This window comes from Syngnathus floridae, chromosome 4, assembly GCF_059516105.1.
Source record: "Syngnathus floridae isolate MCC-2025c chromosome 4, RoL_Sflo_1.0, whole genome shotgun sequence".
NCBI classification, from domain to species: domain Eukaryota; kingdom Metazoa; phylum Chordata; class Actinopteri; order Syngnathiformes; family Syngnathidae; genus Syngnathus; species Syngnathus floridae.
Window position 1 is genome coordinate 20,727,622 of NC_142416.1, and position 10,667 is coordinate 20,738,288.

Below are 10,667 nucleotides of genomic sequence, written 5' to 3' on the forward strand. Positions count from 1 at the left end.
CGAAAATGAGCCCGTGTCACTCACCAGTCAACTATTTCGACCTGGCAGCTAATGGTCGTCTGCACTGTTTTGTACTAGTGATGTGCATTCCAGTTCAAGTGAACTGAATCTTTAGAATCGGTTCACTCACCCTAACCTCCTGATTGGCTGTTTGATGTGTGACGTCATTTGGACACTCCATTAGGTACACCGCCCTTTTCAAGTATACCTAATAACAAGCCACTTTATGAGGGAAATGTCATGGTCAAAGGTCACACGTGTCAAGCTCTAGTCCTCGGGGCCGCGTTCCAACATGTTTCCCATGATTCCCTCGTTAAGTGCAGGTGCGTGAAAAGTCGTGTCATCGTGTTTGTCGTATCATTCTGTGTGTGTGTGTGTGTGTGTGTGTGTGTGTGTGTGTGTGTGTGTATCACTACTGCAGTGTAGTGTTGGCTCGTGAGTGAACGATGGGTTCAAAAGAACGAATGTTTTCAGTGAACGAGAGTGAACGAAAAGATCTAAAGATCTTTGTAGCCATGAGGGAAAAACTTGTTTGGACCCGTTTGAAAATCATTGATTTGATATGACTCAAGAATTGTCTCTGTGCAACGGTGTGGTGTTTCTTAGCAACTGACTTGAAAATGAGTCCACAGGAGCACTGCAACGGCGGCAGAATTTCTGCAAGAACAATTCATTTTAGGATGAACTCTCGATACAAATATTTTCATTTGATTGAAGGCAATGGCGTTAACCACTCGACCAGAGCCTGCTCGGAAACCAAAGGAGATTTGGTCCTATTGATAGGGTATCCTCCATCCAAACATGTTCGGTGTTGAAAGTTTCAACGGATAGTCCGAAGCCACCCTTTCCACAGTAGTCACCATGACACCTGGCGACCACCTGGTGGCGTCAGTGTGCCGAGCGCCGTTGGACGATCAGGAGAAGAAGATTTGAATCGACGGATGTGACGTCAGGGCTTTAGGTCAATTGAAGACAGGTGTGCTCGCTCAAGGGGAGTTATCATATGCAGGTGCCACCGAGCGCGGGCCGGAGGCGGCGGCGGCGGCGGCGGGGGCGGCGGGCGGTTTCTCAGGTAAGCGAGCATGCTAGCAAATGTTTGTCGTCTCCTGCCGTTTCTCACGACGGCACGCTTTGTTGCTTTTTCTCACAAGCCTTTTTTTTCAATTTATTTTGTTTGTCGCAGGATTGTCGTACTCTCGTGACTCGGCAACGTCACGTCCACCGCGACGGTGGGCCTGGAGGTAAATTGTAGGCCGCAGGCCATTTAGCCCGTGAGCAAATGTTTGCAGTTTCTTACGATGCCATTTATTATTTCTTGCAGGATTTTCGCTGTCCAGGGAGTGCTTGAGGTTTCGGCACGGCACGGCACGCCACAATCCACTTTGCGTCGCGTCGTTGCGCGTTTTGGTGGTATTTTAAATGTCTTTCGCGGTTGTTTTTTTTCATGCTGGCCAGCATTTTTTCATTCGTCTGTCTGTAGACGGTTCGTCAATGACGCCGCCGATAAGCGCGTGTTTGTCTGACTATAGGAAATGTTAGTTTGACTCTAGTCAGCTAAACCATTTTTTATTATTTTATATTATGCGTGTGCCATTTCTGTGTCATGCAAACTGGTGAATGCAACGTATATGTTAAGTCGTGTCAAAATCGGACCAAATCCATTCAAAGATGGCGCCCGCCCGCTCTCGTTCCGTTACGCAACAAACGTTTGCGCGGCGGGTTATTTTCTCCCGTTTTGGACGCCACGCCGCCAACCTGGATCATCTGTCCAATGTGAGGTGAGTTGTAGATGATGAAATTAAAATATGAATTATAATCTTTAATAATTCTTGTCATGATTATGTATTTTTTCAAGTGTAAAACTACTTAGAATGTATCAAATTAAAGTATTAACTATCAGTTTGATAGATTATCGTAACTTACTACAATATAATATTTTTTTCAAATGTAAAACTCCTAGTATGTATAATTGTTGGTAAAAAATCATGCCATTGGCACTCTACTCAATGTCTATTTTTGTTGCAATCATTTGCTTGTCTTTTGTAGCACTAAAACAGGCCGCCCAGCCAGCATCCTTCTGTACAAAGCAAGCAGGAGGCTCTTGAAGGAGCCCTTTCAGTGATGTTGAGGACACGGAGGAAGAGTAGTCCTAAATCAGGTGAAAACCTGTTTTTGTCAAGTTTCAGCTTCCCAACACACAATGGTTGTCGAGTTTTAGCTTCCCAGCACACAATTAATGTCTGTCTGTGTTTTTGTAGGCTGCAAGAGGAGCCGAATGGAATAAGTATTCCACATGAAAAGGCGCAATGGCCTGTCCAAAGGCGCAATGGCCTGTCCAAAGGCGCAATGGCCTGTCCAAAGGAGCAATGGCCTGTCCAAAGGAGCAATGGCCTGTCCAAAGGAGCAGTGGCCTGTCCAAAGGAGCAGCGGCCTGTCCAAAGGAGCAGCGGCCTGTCCAAAGGCGCAGCGGCCTGTCCAAAGGCGCAGCGGCCTGTCCAAAGGCGCAGCGGCCTGTCCAAAGGCGCAGCGGCCTGTCCAAAGGCGCAGCGGCCTGTCCAAAGGCGCAGCGGCCTGTCCAAAGGCGCAGCGGCCTGTCCAAAGGCGCAGCGGCCTGTCCAAAGGCGCAGCGGCCTGTCCAAAGGCGCAGCGCCATATCCAAAGGAGCAATGCCATATCCATAGGAGCAATGCCATATCCATAGGAGCAATGCCATATCCATAGGAGCAATGCCATATCCATAGGAGCAATGCCATATCCATAGGAGCAATGCCATATCCATAGGAGCAATGCCATATCCATAGGAGCAATGCCATATCAAGTCAAGAATCAAGCAGCACGCTGCAAAAGTCAACATGTGCGGATCATGTGCCCAGGAGGGGGCAGTGTGGTTGCCTTTGGTTATGGGTGCACGACGGAAAGGTTGCAGGTGGGGACAGTGTTTGGGGGTCTGACGGTTGGTCTTGCTTAAGAGGTTGTGGCTTATCTGGATCCAGCGGTGTCTTGTGCTTGGTTGCCATTCACGGCTCACTTGGGGGAGGACGTGGTGACTTGGATGGAGACAAAACTGAATTTTGACGCGGAGCCCAATGTCCAAGCTTGCCATATGACTTGTACCATTTTGTGTCTTTTTCTAACCTGCCACTGTCGTGCTCGCTGCGTTCTTTGTTCTCCCCCATCGGTGTAGGGCGGCGTCGGAGCGAGCCGATCCCGAATGTCCAATTTTGCAATTTGACTTGTACCATTTTGTCTTTTTCTAACCTGCCACTGTTGCACGTCATCTAACCCTAACCTACCACCGCTGTGGTACTTGCGTTCTTTGTTCTCCCCTAGGTGTAGGACAGCATTGGAGCGAGACGGTAGCATTTAGTCTTTTTCTAACCTACCGCTGTCGTGCTTGATCTAAGCTGTGTGTCCTTTGTTCTCTAGGTGAGGGGGCGGTGTTTGGGCGAGCGGGTCCACGAGGAAGACGTAGTGATGCGAGCAGCGCCCAACTCATTGCATGTTCTGCCATTTGCAGGCCGGACGCAAAAGGGGGGGGGTGACGCACGGCCCCATCCGACCGGGCGACGCTCACCAATAGGAGCTAGCCGCTGTGATCAAGTAAGCAAGTGACCGACAACTTGGGGTGCTCTTTGAGTTCCTAACATTTGTTTCTGTTTCTGCAGATGGCGACCGGGATGTGACACGATCTGATCAGAGGTGAACGGACCGCTGTGGCATCGCTCTGAAGTCGCCGAGTTCTGAGGGAGACCCGCTTCCCTGGAGGCGTCGACCTGCGCAGCTTCGTGTGAAATGGATTTTTTTTTTTTTTTTTTTTTAATTACACCAGCGGTGTCCCAATGTCTGCTTGAGGGCTGCATACTGAAACAAATTCAGAATTCTTTGACGCAAATTCATGAAATCAATCACGAAATGTTGCCATTGATATTTAGTCCTACAAAGCAGTGTCGTGTTCAGTCGTGTGGTGTGTTGATCAAGTTGACCCGAGGCTGCCATTTGGACACCAATGGTGACATGTGTGTAGGGCTGCACGTGTATTGGAAAACTGCCATATGGTGGTCTAGGTTATTGACATGCACTTTAAGACAGCAAAGATTTTTTTTTTTCATGTCTCAAACGAAACATGCTTTCTTGCCTAACTATTTGTAATGAGTTAAGACTAAGTCATTGATGTAAGTTAAAGTTAACTCATCTAACTGATCTTATTGCGATCAAATAGTTAACCTCCATCCAAGAATTTTGCACAACTTGCCTCAATGCAGTGGTCTGGCCCAATACTGCCATATCATTGATTTTCCAAAATGTTGTGCAGCCCTCATTGAGTGCCAAACGCGCAGCGACGGCAAGCGCAAGCGACTGCAAGCGCAAGCGACCGCGCAAGCGACGGCAAGCGACCGCGCAAGCGACGGCAAGCGCAAGCGACGGCAAGCGCAAGCGACGGCAAGCGACGGCAAGCGCAAGCGACGGCAAGCGCAAGCGACGGCGCAGCGAGACTTTTGTGCTTGTCTTGCAAGGTGGAAGAGACGATGTATGAAACGAAGAGCCGGTGGACGGAGGCCACCAGACCCGCGATTGGTGAGCGGGGTGCAAAGGAAGGAATCACCCAAAGAAAGCAGTCGCCAAGTGTTGACGAGGAGCCTGATACATGACTGGCCAAGGCTGGCCAGAGGTGGTGACATGGCAATCCAATATGCAACGCACTTGTTAGTTTTAATTTGATTTCCTTATTTGACTGCCGTTCAGGGCTGCCGGGGCGGCGGATGGGACGAGCGCCAGCCTGCACCCGGAGGGACTGGGCTGCACCCACAAGACCGGGGAGAGGGCAGGTCATGAGTACGTTGACAGATGTGAGCCGCATGCAACTGAGTGCCGTTTGTCTTTTTGCACTTGTGCGAGGCGGAAGACGAGTCCAACACCGGCCGGAGCAGACCCGGAACTTGGCCCGTGACGAGCGGCCCACACGAGACTGATGGGTGCAGATGCAGCCAGCGTTTTGGGGGGAGTATGACTTTGTTTTTTCTTTTGTGCTTTCCCTACCCGTCTGTTTGAATAGGGTAACTAGTAGCACGCACGGGCATTTGGGTTGCTGTGACCCTCTAGATACGAATCGGCAAAGTAGACACCCCCTGCCCCCCTCTCCCCCCCCCCCCCCCCCCCCCTCTCTCGCTCTCTTTCTCCAACACGCCCGGCAGTACCTGCATGGCCTGGTGCACTCAGGGTGGAACGTGGCTATACCTTGCCCTTTGTGGAATACCAGGGTATAATGTCTGCCAGACTGGGTCCCAGTGTCGTCGACGGTGTCGAGGACAAGGAGATTCTCCGTGACGCTCTCCGTGACGTCACGTTTTCCTCTTTTTTTCCTCTCGGGGCCAAGCCAGCCCTACTCAGGGGGAACTGGCCGGTTGCGCTTAAGTGCGCACCAAAGCCTCTTCTCATCTCCTCTCGCTCTCTCCCTCCCTCCCTCCCTCCCTCCCTCCCTCCCTCCCTCCCTCCCTCCCTCCCTTTTTGTAAGGGGTGAAACATTTCATAACCCGGATCGCTCCAATGCGGGAGGGCCGTATGAGACATGCGCCAGCCCGTGCGTGCCGCTAGTTACCTGATTCAAACTTACCTTAGTCAAGGTTGGGGGTGGGGGGTGCTAGTGAAATTTTTCCCCTTGCAAAGACCACCACAATATGTCTGCCTTTCAGGATTGCTGGGGCACTGGATCTGATGAGTGCCTGCACAGAGAGGGACTGGACAGGACCGCGAGACCAGAGGGTAATAATAAAAAACTTTATTTGTAGAGCACCTTTCATACAAGAAATGCAGCTCAAAGCACTTTACAACTAAGAAAGAAATTATAAGCATTGAATTCTTCATATAGGAACAGACATAAAAAGAAAACAAAAACATTCATGTGTACATACGCTATTAATAAAGGGAGCTTAAAATAGGAGCACGCTTTAATAGACAGGTAATGAGTACGTCCACAGAAGTGAACCGCGTGCAACAGAGTGCCGTTTTTCTTTTTGCAGTGGCACGAGGCGGAGGATGAGTCCAAACGTCGAATACCGGCCGGGGGGAGGGAGCCAACCTTCGCCCGTGATGAGCGGCTGACACGAGACGGACGGGTGCGGATGCGGCGAGGGCAAAGCGCCCAGCCAGCATTTAAGGAGAGTATGACTTTGTTTTTTTCTTTTGTCCTTTCTTTCCTTCCCTCCCTCCCTCCACTTTTTCACTGGGTGTGCACACTGGCTATCTGCTTGATGCCTCTTTCTTTCACTCTCAGCGCCGCGTCATTTTGCAATATTGTTGTTTTACTGTTGTTTTTTTTTAATCATGAAATGAACTGTTTGTACTGTAATTGTGTGTGTGTACCACTGAACTGCAATTAAACTGTGAACTGAATTCAAGTGGTCCATTTTAAACATTGGCATTGGAGAATGCAACGTCTGTTACGTCATGTCCAAAATCGGACCAAATCCATTCAAAGATGGCGCCCGCCCGCTCTCGTTCCGTTACGGAACAAACATTTGCCTGGTTTATTTTCTCCCGTCTTGGACGCCGCCAACCTGGATCATCTGTCCAATGTGAGGGGAGTTGATGAATGATGCAATTAAAATATGAATTATAATCCTGAGTAATTATCATAATTTACTACAATGTGATGATTATATATTTTTTTCAAATGTAAAACTCTACTTAGAATGTATCAAATTCAAAGATGAACTATAATTTTGATCAATTATCATAACTTACTACAATATAATATTTTTTTTCAAATGTAAAACTCCTAGTATGTATAATTGTTGGTAAAAAATCATGCCATTGGCACTCGACTCAATGTCTATTTTTGTTGCAATCATTTGCTTGTCTTTTGTAGCACTAAAAACTGCCGCCCAGCCAGCATCCTTCTATACAAAGCAAGCAGGAGGCTCTTGAAGGAGCCCTTTCAGTGATGTTGAGGACACTGAGGAAGAGTAGTCCTAAATCAGGTGAAAACCTGTTTTTGTCAAGTTTCAACTTCCCAACACACAATGGTTGTCGAGTTTTAGCTTCCCAGCACACAATTAATGGCTGTCTGTGTTTTTGTAGGCTGCAAGAAGAGCCGAATGGGACAATTCCATATGAAAAGGCACAATGGCCTATCCAAAGGAGCCATGGCCTATCCAAAGGACCCATGGCCTATCCAAAGGAGCCATGGCCTATCCAAAGGAGCCATGGCCTATCCAAAGGAGCAATGGCCATATGCAAAGGAGCAATGGCCATATCAAGTCAAGAATCAAGCATCGCGCTGCAAAAGTCGACGTGTGCGGATCATGTGCCCAGGAGGGGGCAGTGTGGTTGCCTTTGGTTATGGGTGCACGACGGAAAGGTTGCAGGTGTGGACAGTGTTTAGGGCTCTGATGGTTGGTCTTGCTTTCGAGGTGCGCTGTGGTTGTGGCTGGTCTGGATCCAGCGTTGTCTTGTGCTTGGTTGCCATTGACGGCCCACTTGGGGGAGGACTTTTCAAACTGAACTTTGACGTGGAGCTGAATGTCCAATTTTGCCATACGACTTGTACCATTGTGTATCTTTTTCAAATTCCACTGCAGACCTCAATCGGAAATCAAATTAAGGGGGGTTTTATTTCAAAGTTTGTGCCCCTAGTTGTCTCTCTATGTACAATAAAAGAGTTGAGCACGAACTTATCGATGCTGCACTTGCAGCTTTTTTTAAATAGTAATTGAAAGGTCGAATTTCCTCCAATATATAGTTTTAAAAAATGTTACTGAATGGGTGAAACGTATGAGAGTTTAAAAAATAAATAAAATTAGAAAAAGGCTTGTGGAACTTTTGTTAGCACTGTAGTGCCAGCAAGGGGGGGCTGGGCAGGGTGATGGGCGACTGTTCCATAAAAAAGAAATGATCAGACATGTATACATTATGGCACAAGTCCTGCACAACTTGATGTATGCTTCAAGAATGTACATTAACATTATGATTTGTTTATTGAATTGAATTACATCAAAATTATATCTGTCTGTGGAAATATGAAATATGGTGATGTCTAAAATCAGTCCATCCCTTCACTTTGCTATTGTCTTCTTTCCCCTCTGAAGGTTTTTATAGATACTGATGATGGTGTTACAAATACTTTCATGTACAGTGTAAATCCCCTTCAAGGAAATTTAATTTATATACGTGTGTATATATATATGATAAATCTGAATCTAATGGTGACCTCAAGTGTTTTTAAATATTTCCATCTGTTAATTTCCTTTGGGCCGAGCCCCCTCCGGCCTGCACCTGTAAACTCCTCCATCATAATACATTTCCAAGCTATGTAAAAATGAAAAAATATTGCCATTTAAAAAAAAAAAAAATCCTCTTTTAATATTCATGATTTCCTTAGTTCTTAAAACTGACCAAATTTAAACGGATGTCTTCCTTTAGTCCAGCTCGTTCCAGCGGCATTGGTCTTGTGTATGTATGATTTTGTGTGTGTTTTTAAATAACGTTTTCATACTTTATTTTATTGTATGTAAATAGCTGTTAGTCACGTGACCCAATGTGGAGGTACTTGTGGGCGGGGCCTGCTAAAAGACCAACTACGGAAGCTCCCCAAGTACTGATGTGCATTCCAGTTCTTTTAGGTGAACTGAATCTTTAGAATCTCTTTGAACGAATCGTTCACTCACGAGCCAACACTATTTGGGTTTTCAGTCTTGAGGTGAGCGTTGGTTGCCCTTCTGTCACTGTCATGGACACGAGTCTTTGGTCAAGTGGTAAACGTCATTGCCTCTAACACGATGGAACCATGGTTCGAGACCCGACCTTACCCACGAGCTGTACTTTGTCGATTTTCTCTCACTTCTGCATAAAGGTTGTGACTTTTTTTTTTTTTTTTTTTTTTTGAAGGCAGGTTTCAGTCTTGCCTGTCGGAGAGGTGGGCGTGGTCAAGCCAATTTCAGTTGCGCTGTGATTGGTCAGACTGAATTTGGGCAGAGATAGGAGGCGGGCAAAGTGGCACTTAGGTTTGTGAAGGCAGTTTTCAGTCTTGAGGTGAGCGACAGGTGCAACCGCCCGCGTGTGAAGTGGCCTGTCACGTGGTACGCTAGTGTGCAAAGCACCATTGGACGAGCAGGCGAGGAAGATTTGAATTGACGGATGTGACGTCATGTCTTCGGGTGAATTGGGGAAGTTGTCAAATACCGGTGCAATCACCCGCGCAGCAGGCGGTTTCTCAGGTAAGCTAACATGCTAAGAAATGTTTGTCGTTCATTGGCGTTTCTCACGACGGACGCCTTGTTTGTTTGTTGCAGGATTCAAGGCGAGTTATCAAATGCAGGCGCCACCGACCGTGTGGCGGTTTCTCGGGTAAGCTATCAAATGTTTGTCGTTCATTGGCGTTTCTCACGACGGACGCCTTGTTTGTTTGTTGCAGGATTCAAGGCGAGTTATCAAATGCAGGCGCCACCGACCGTGTGGCGGTTTCTCGGGTAAGCTATCAAATGTTTGTCGTTCATTGCCGTTTCTCACGACGGACGCCTTGTTTGTTTGTTGCAGGATTCAAGGCGAGTTATCAAATGCAGGCGCCACCGACCGTGTGGCGGTTTCTCGGGTAAGCTATCAAATGTTTGTCGTTCATTGCCGTTTCTCACGACGGACGCCTTGTTTGTTTGATGCGAACAAATATCTTGAAAATCTTTTCACACTCGTCCCGGCCACCGCGACTGTCGTTTTGCCGCTACAGTATTTCAAATCTCTTTGGCGTTGTGTTTCGTCAAATTAACAATGTTGCGTTACATATAGTGTGCTATTTCCGTGTTATGCAAACTGATGAATGTGACGAATTTGTTACGTCATGTTCAAATCTATTCCAAGATGGCGCCCGCCCGCCCCCCTTCCGTTATGCAACAAACATTTGCGAGCGTGATTTTCTCCCGTTTAGTCGACTGCTCGATTCATGCCGACATTTTTGAGTGAGTTGATGGATGATCAAATTAAATTATTATAATTCGGATACTTTTGTAATTATTATAACTTATTACAATATACTGATAATTGTATACATATTTTAAATATAAAACTGGAGTTGGTATGTGTAATTGTTGCAAAAATATCATGCCATTGCCACTCTACTCAATGTCTATAATTGTAACTCCCAGATGCAGAGCATATAGTATGGTATGATATTGTATTGTATGCATTGTGTGTATGGCAGCGTATGGCAGGTTATTGTATGTGTTCTATGTCAATCCATCCATCCATCCACCCGTCCATCCATCCGTCCATCCAACCCATCCACCCGCCCACCCAACCCATCCAAGACCACCCATCCAAGCCCACCCAGACCCCAGCCCACCCATCCACCCACCCATCCATCCATCCACCGCTTATCCGGACGTCGGATTGCGGCGGCAGCAGCTTTAGGAGGGACTCCCAGACTTTGTATGTATTGTATGTATTGTATTGTATGTATTGTGCGTATGGCAGGGTATTGTATGTGTTCTATGTCAATCCATCCATCCATCCACCCATCCGTCCGTCCGCCCGTCCGTCCAGCCACCCACCCGTCCATCCAACCCCATCCAAATACAGCCACCCACCCAATCCATCCAACCCATCCACCCATCCATCCACCCATCCATCCGTCCATCCAACCCATCCAACCCATCCAAGCCCACCCAACCCACCCAACC

At 47.3% G+C, this 10,667-nt stretch overlaps 1 long non-coding RNA gene across 5 annotated transcripts; it reads left to right on the forward strand.

The window, feature by feature from the left end:
- Positions 1-267: 267 nt before the first annotated feature.
- On the forward strand, positions 268-9,986 carry LOC148399930 (uncharacterized). Of its 5 annotated transcripts, XR_015857956.1 has the most exons (14): positions 268-1,072; positions 1,184-1,241; positions 1,322-2,158; positions 2,259-3,600; positions 3,666-4,669; positions 4,744-5,760; positions 6,018-6,572; positions 6,866-6,977; positions 7,078-8,618; positions 8,689-8,785; positions 8,884-9,212; positions 9,288-9,342; positions 9,410-9,464; positions 9,532-9,986. It is a non-coding gene; the product is annotated as an uncharacterized LOC148399930 (long non-coding RNA). The 5 variants fall into 5 exon arrangements; XR_015857952.1 differs by having other exon boundaries at positions 269-1,072; positions 3,666-5,760; XR_015857953.1 differs by having other exon boundaries at positions 269-1,072; positions 3,666-5,760; positions 7,078-8,695.
- The last annotated feature ends 681 nt before the right edge of the window (positions 9,987-10,667 follow it).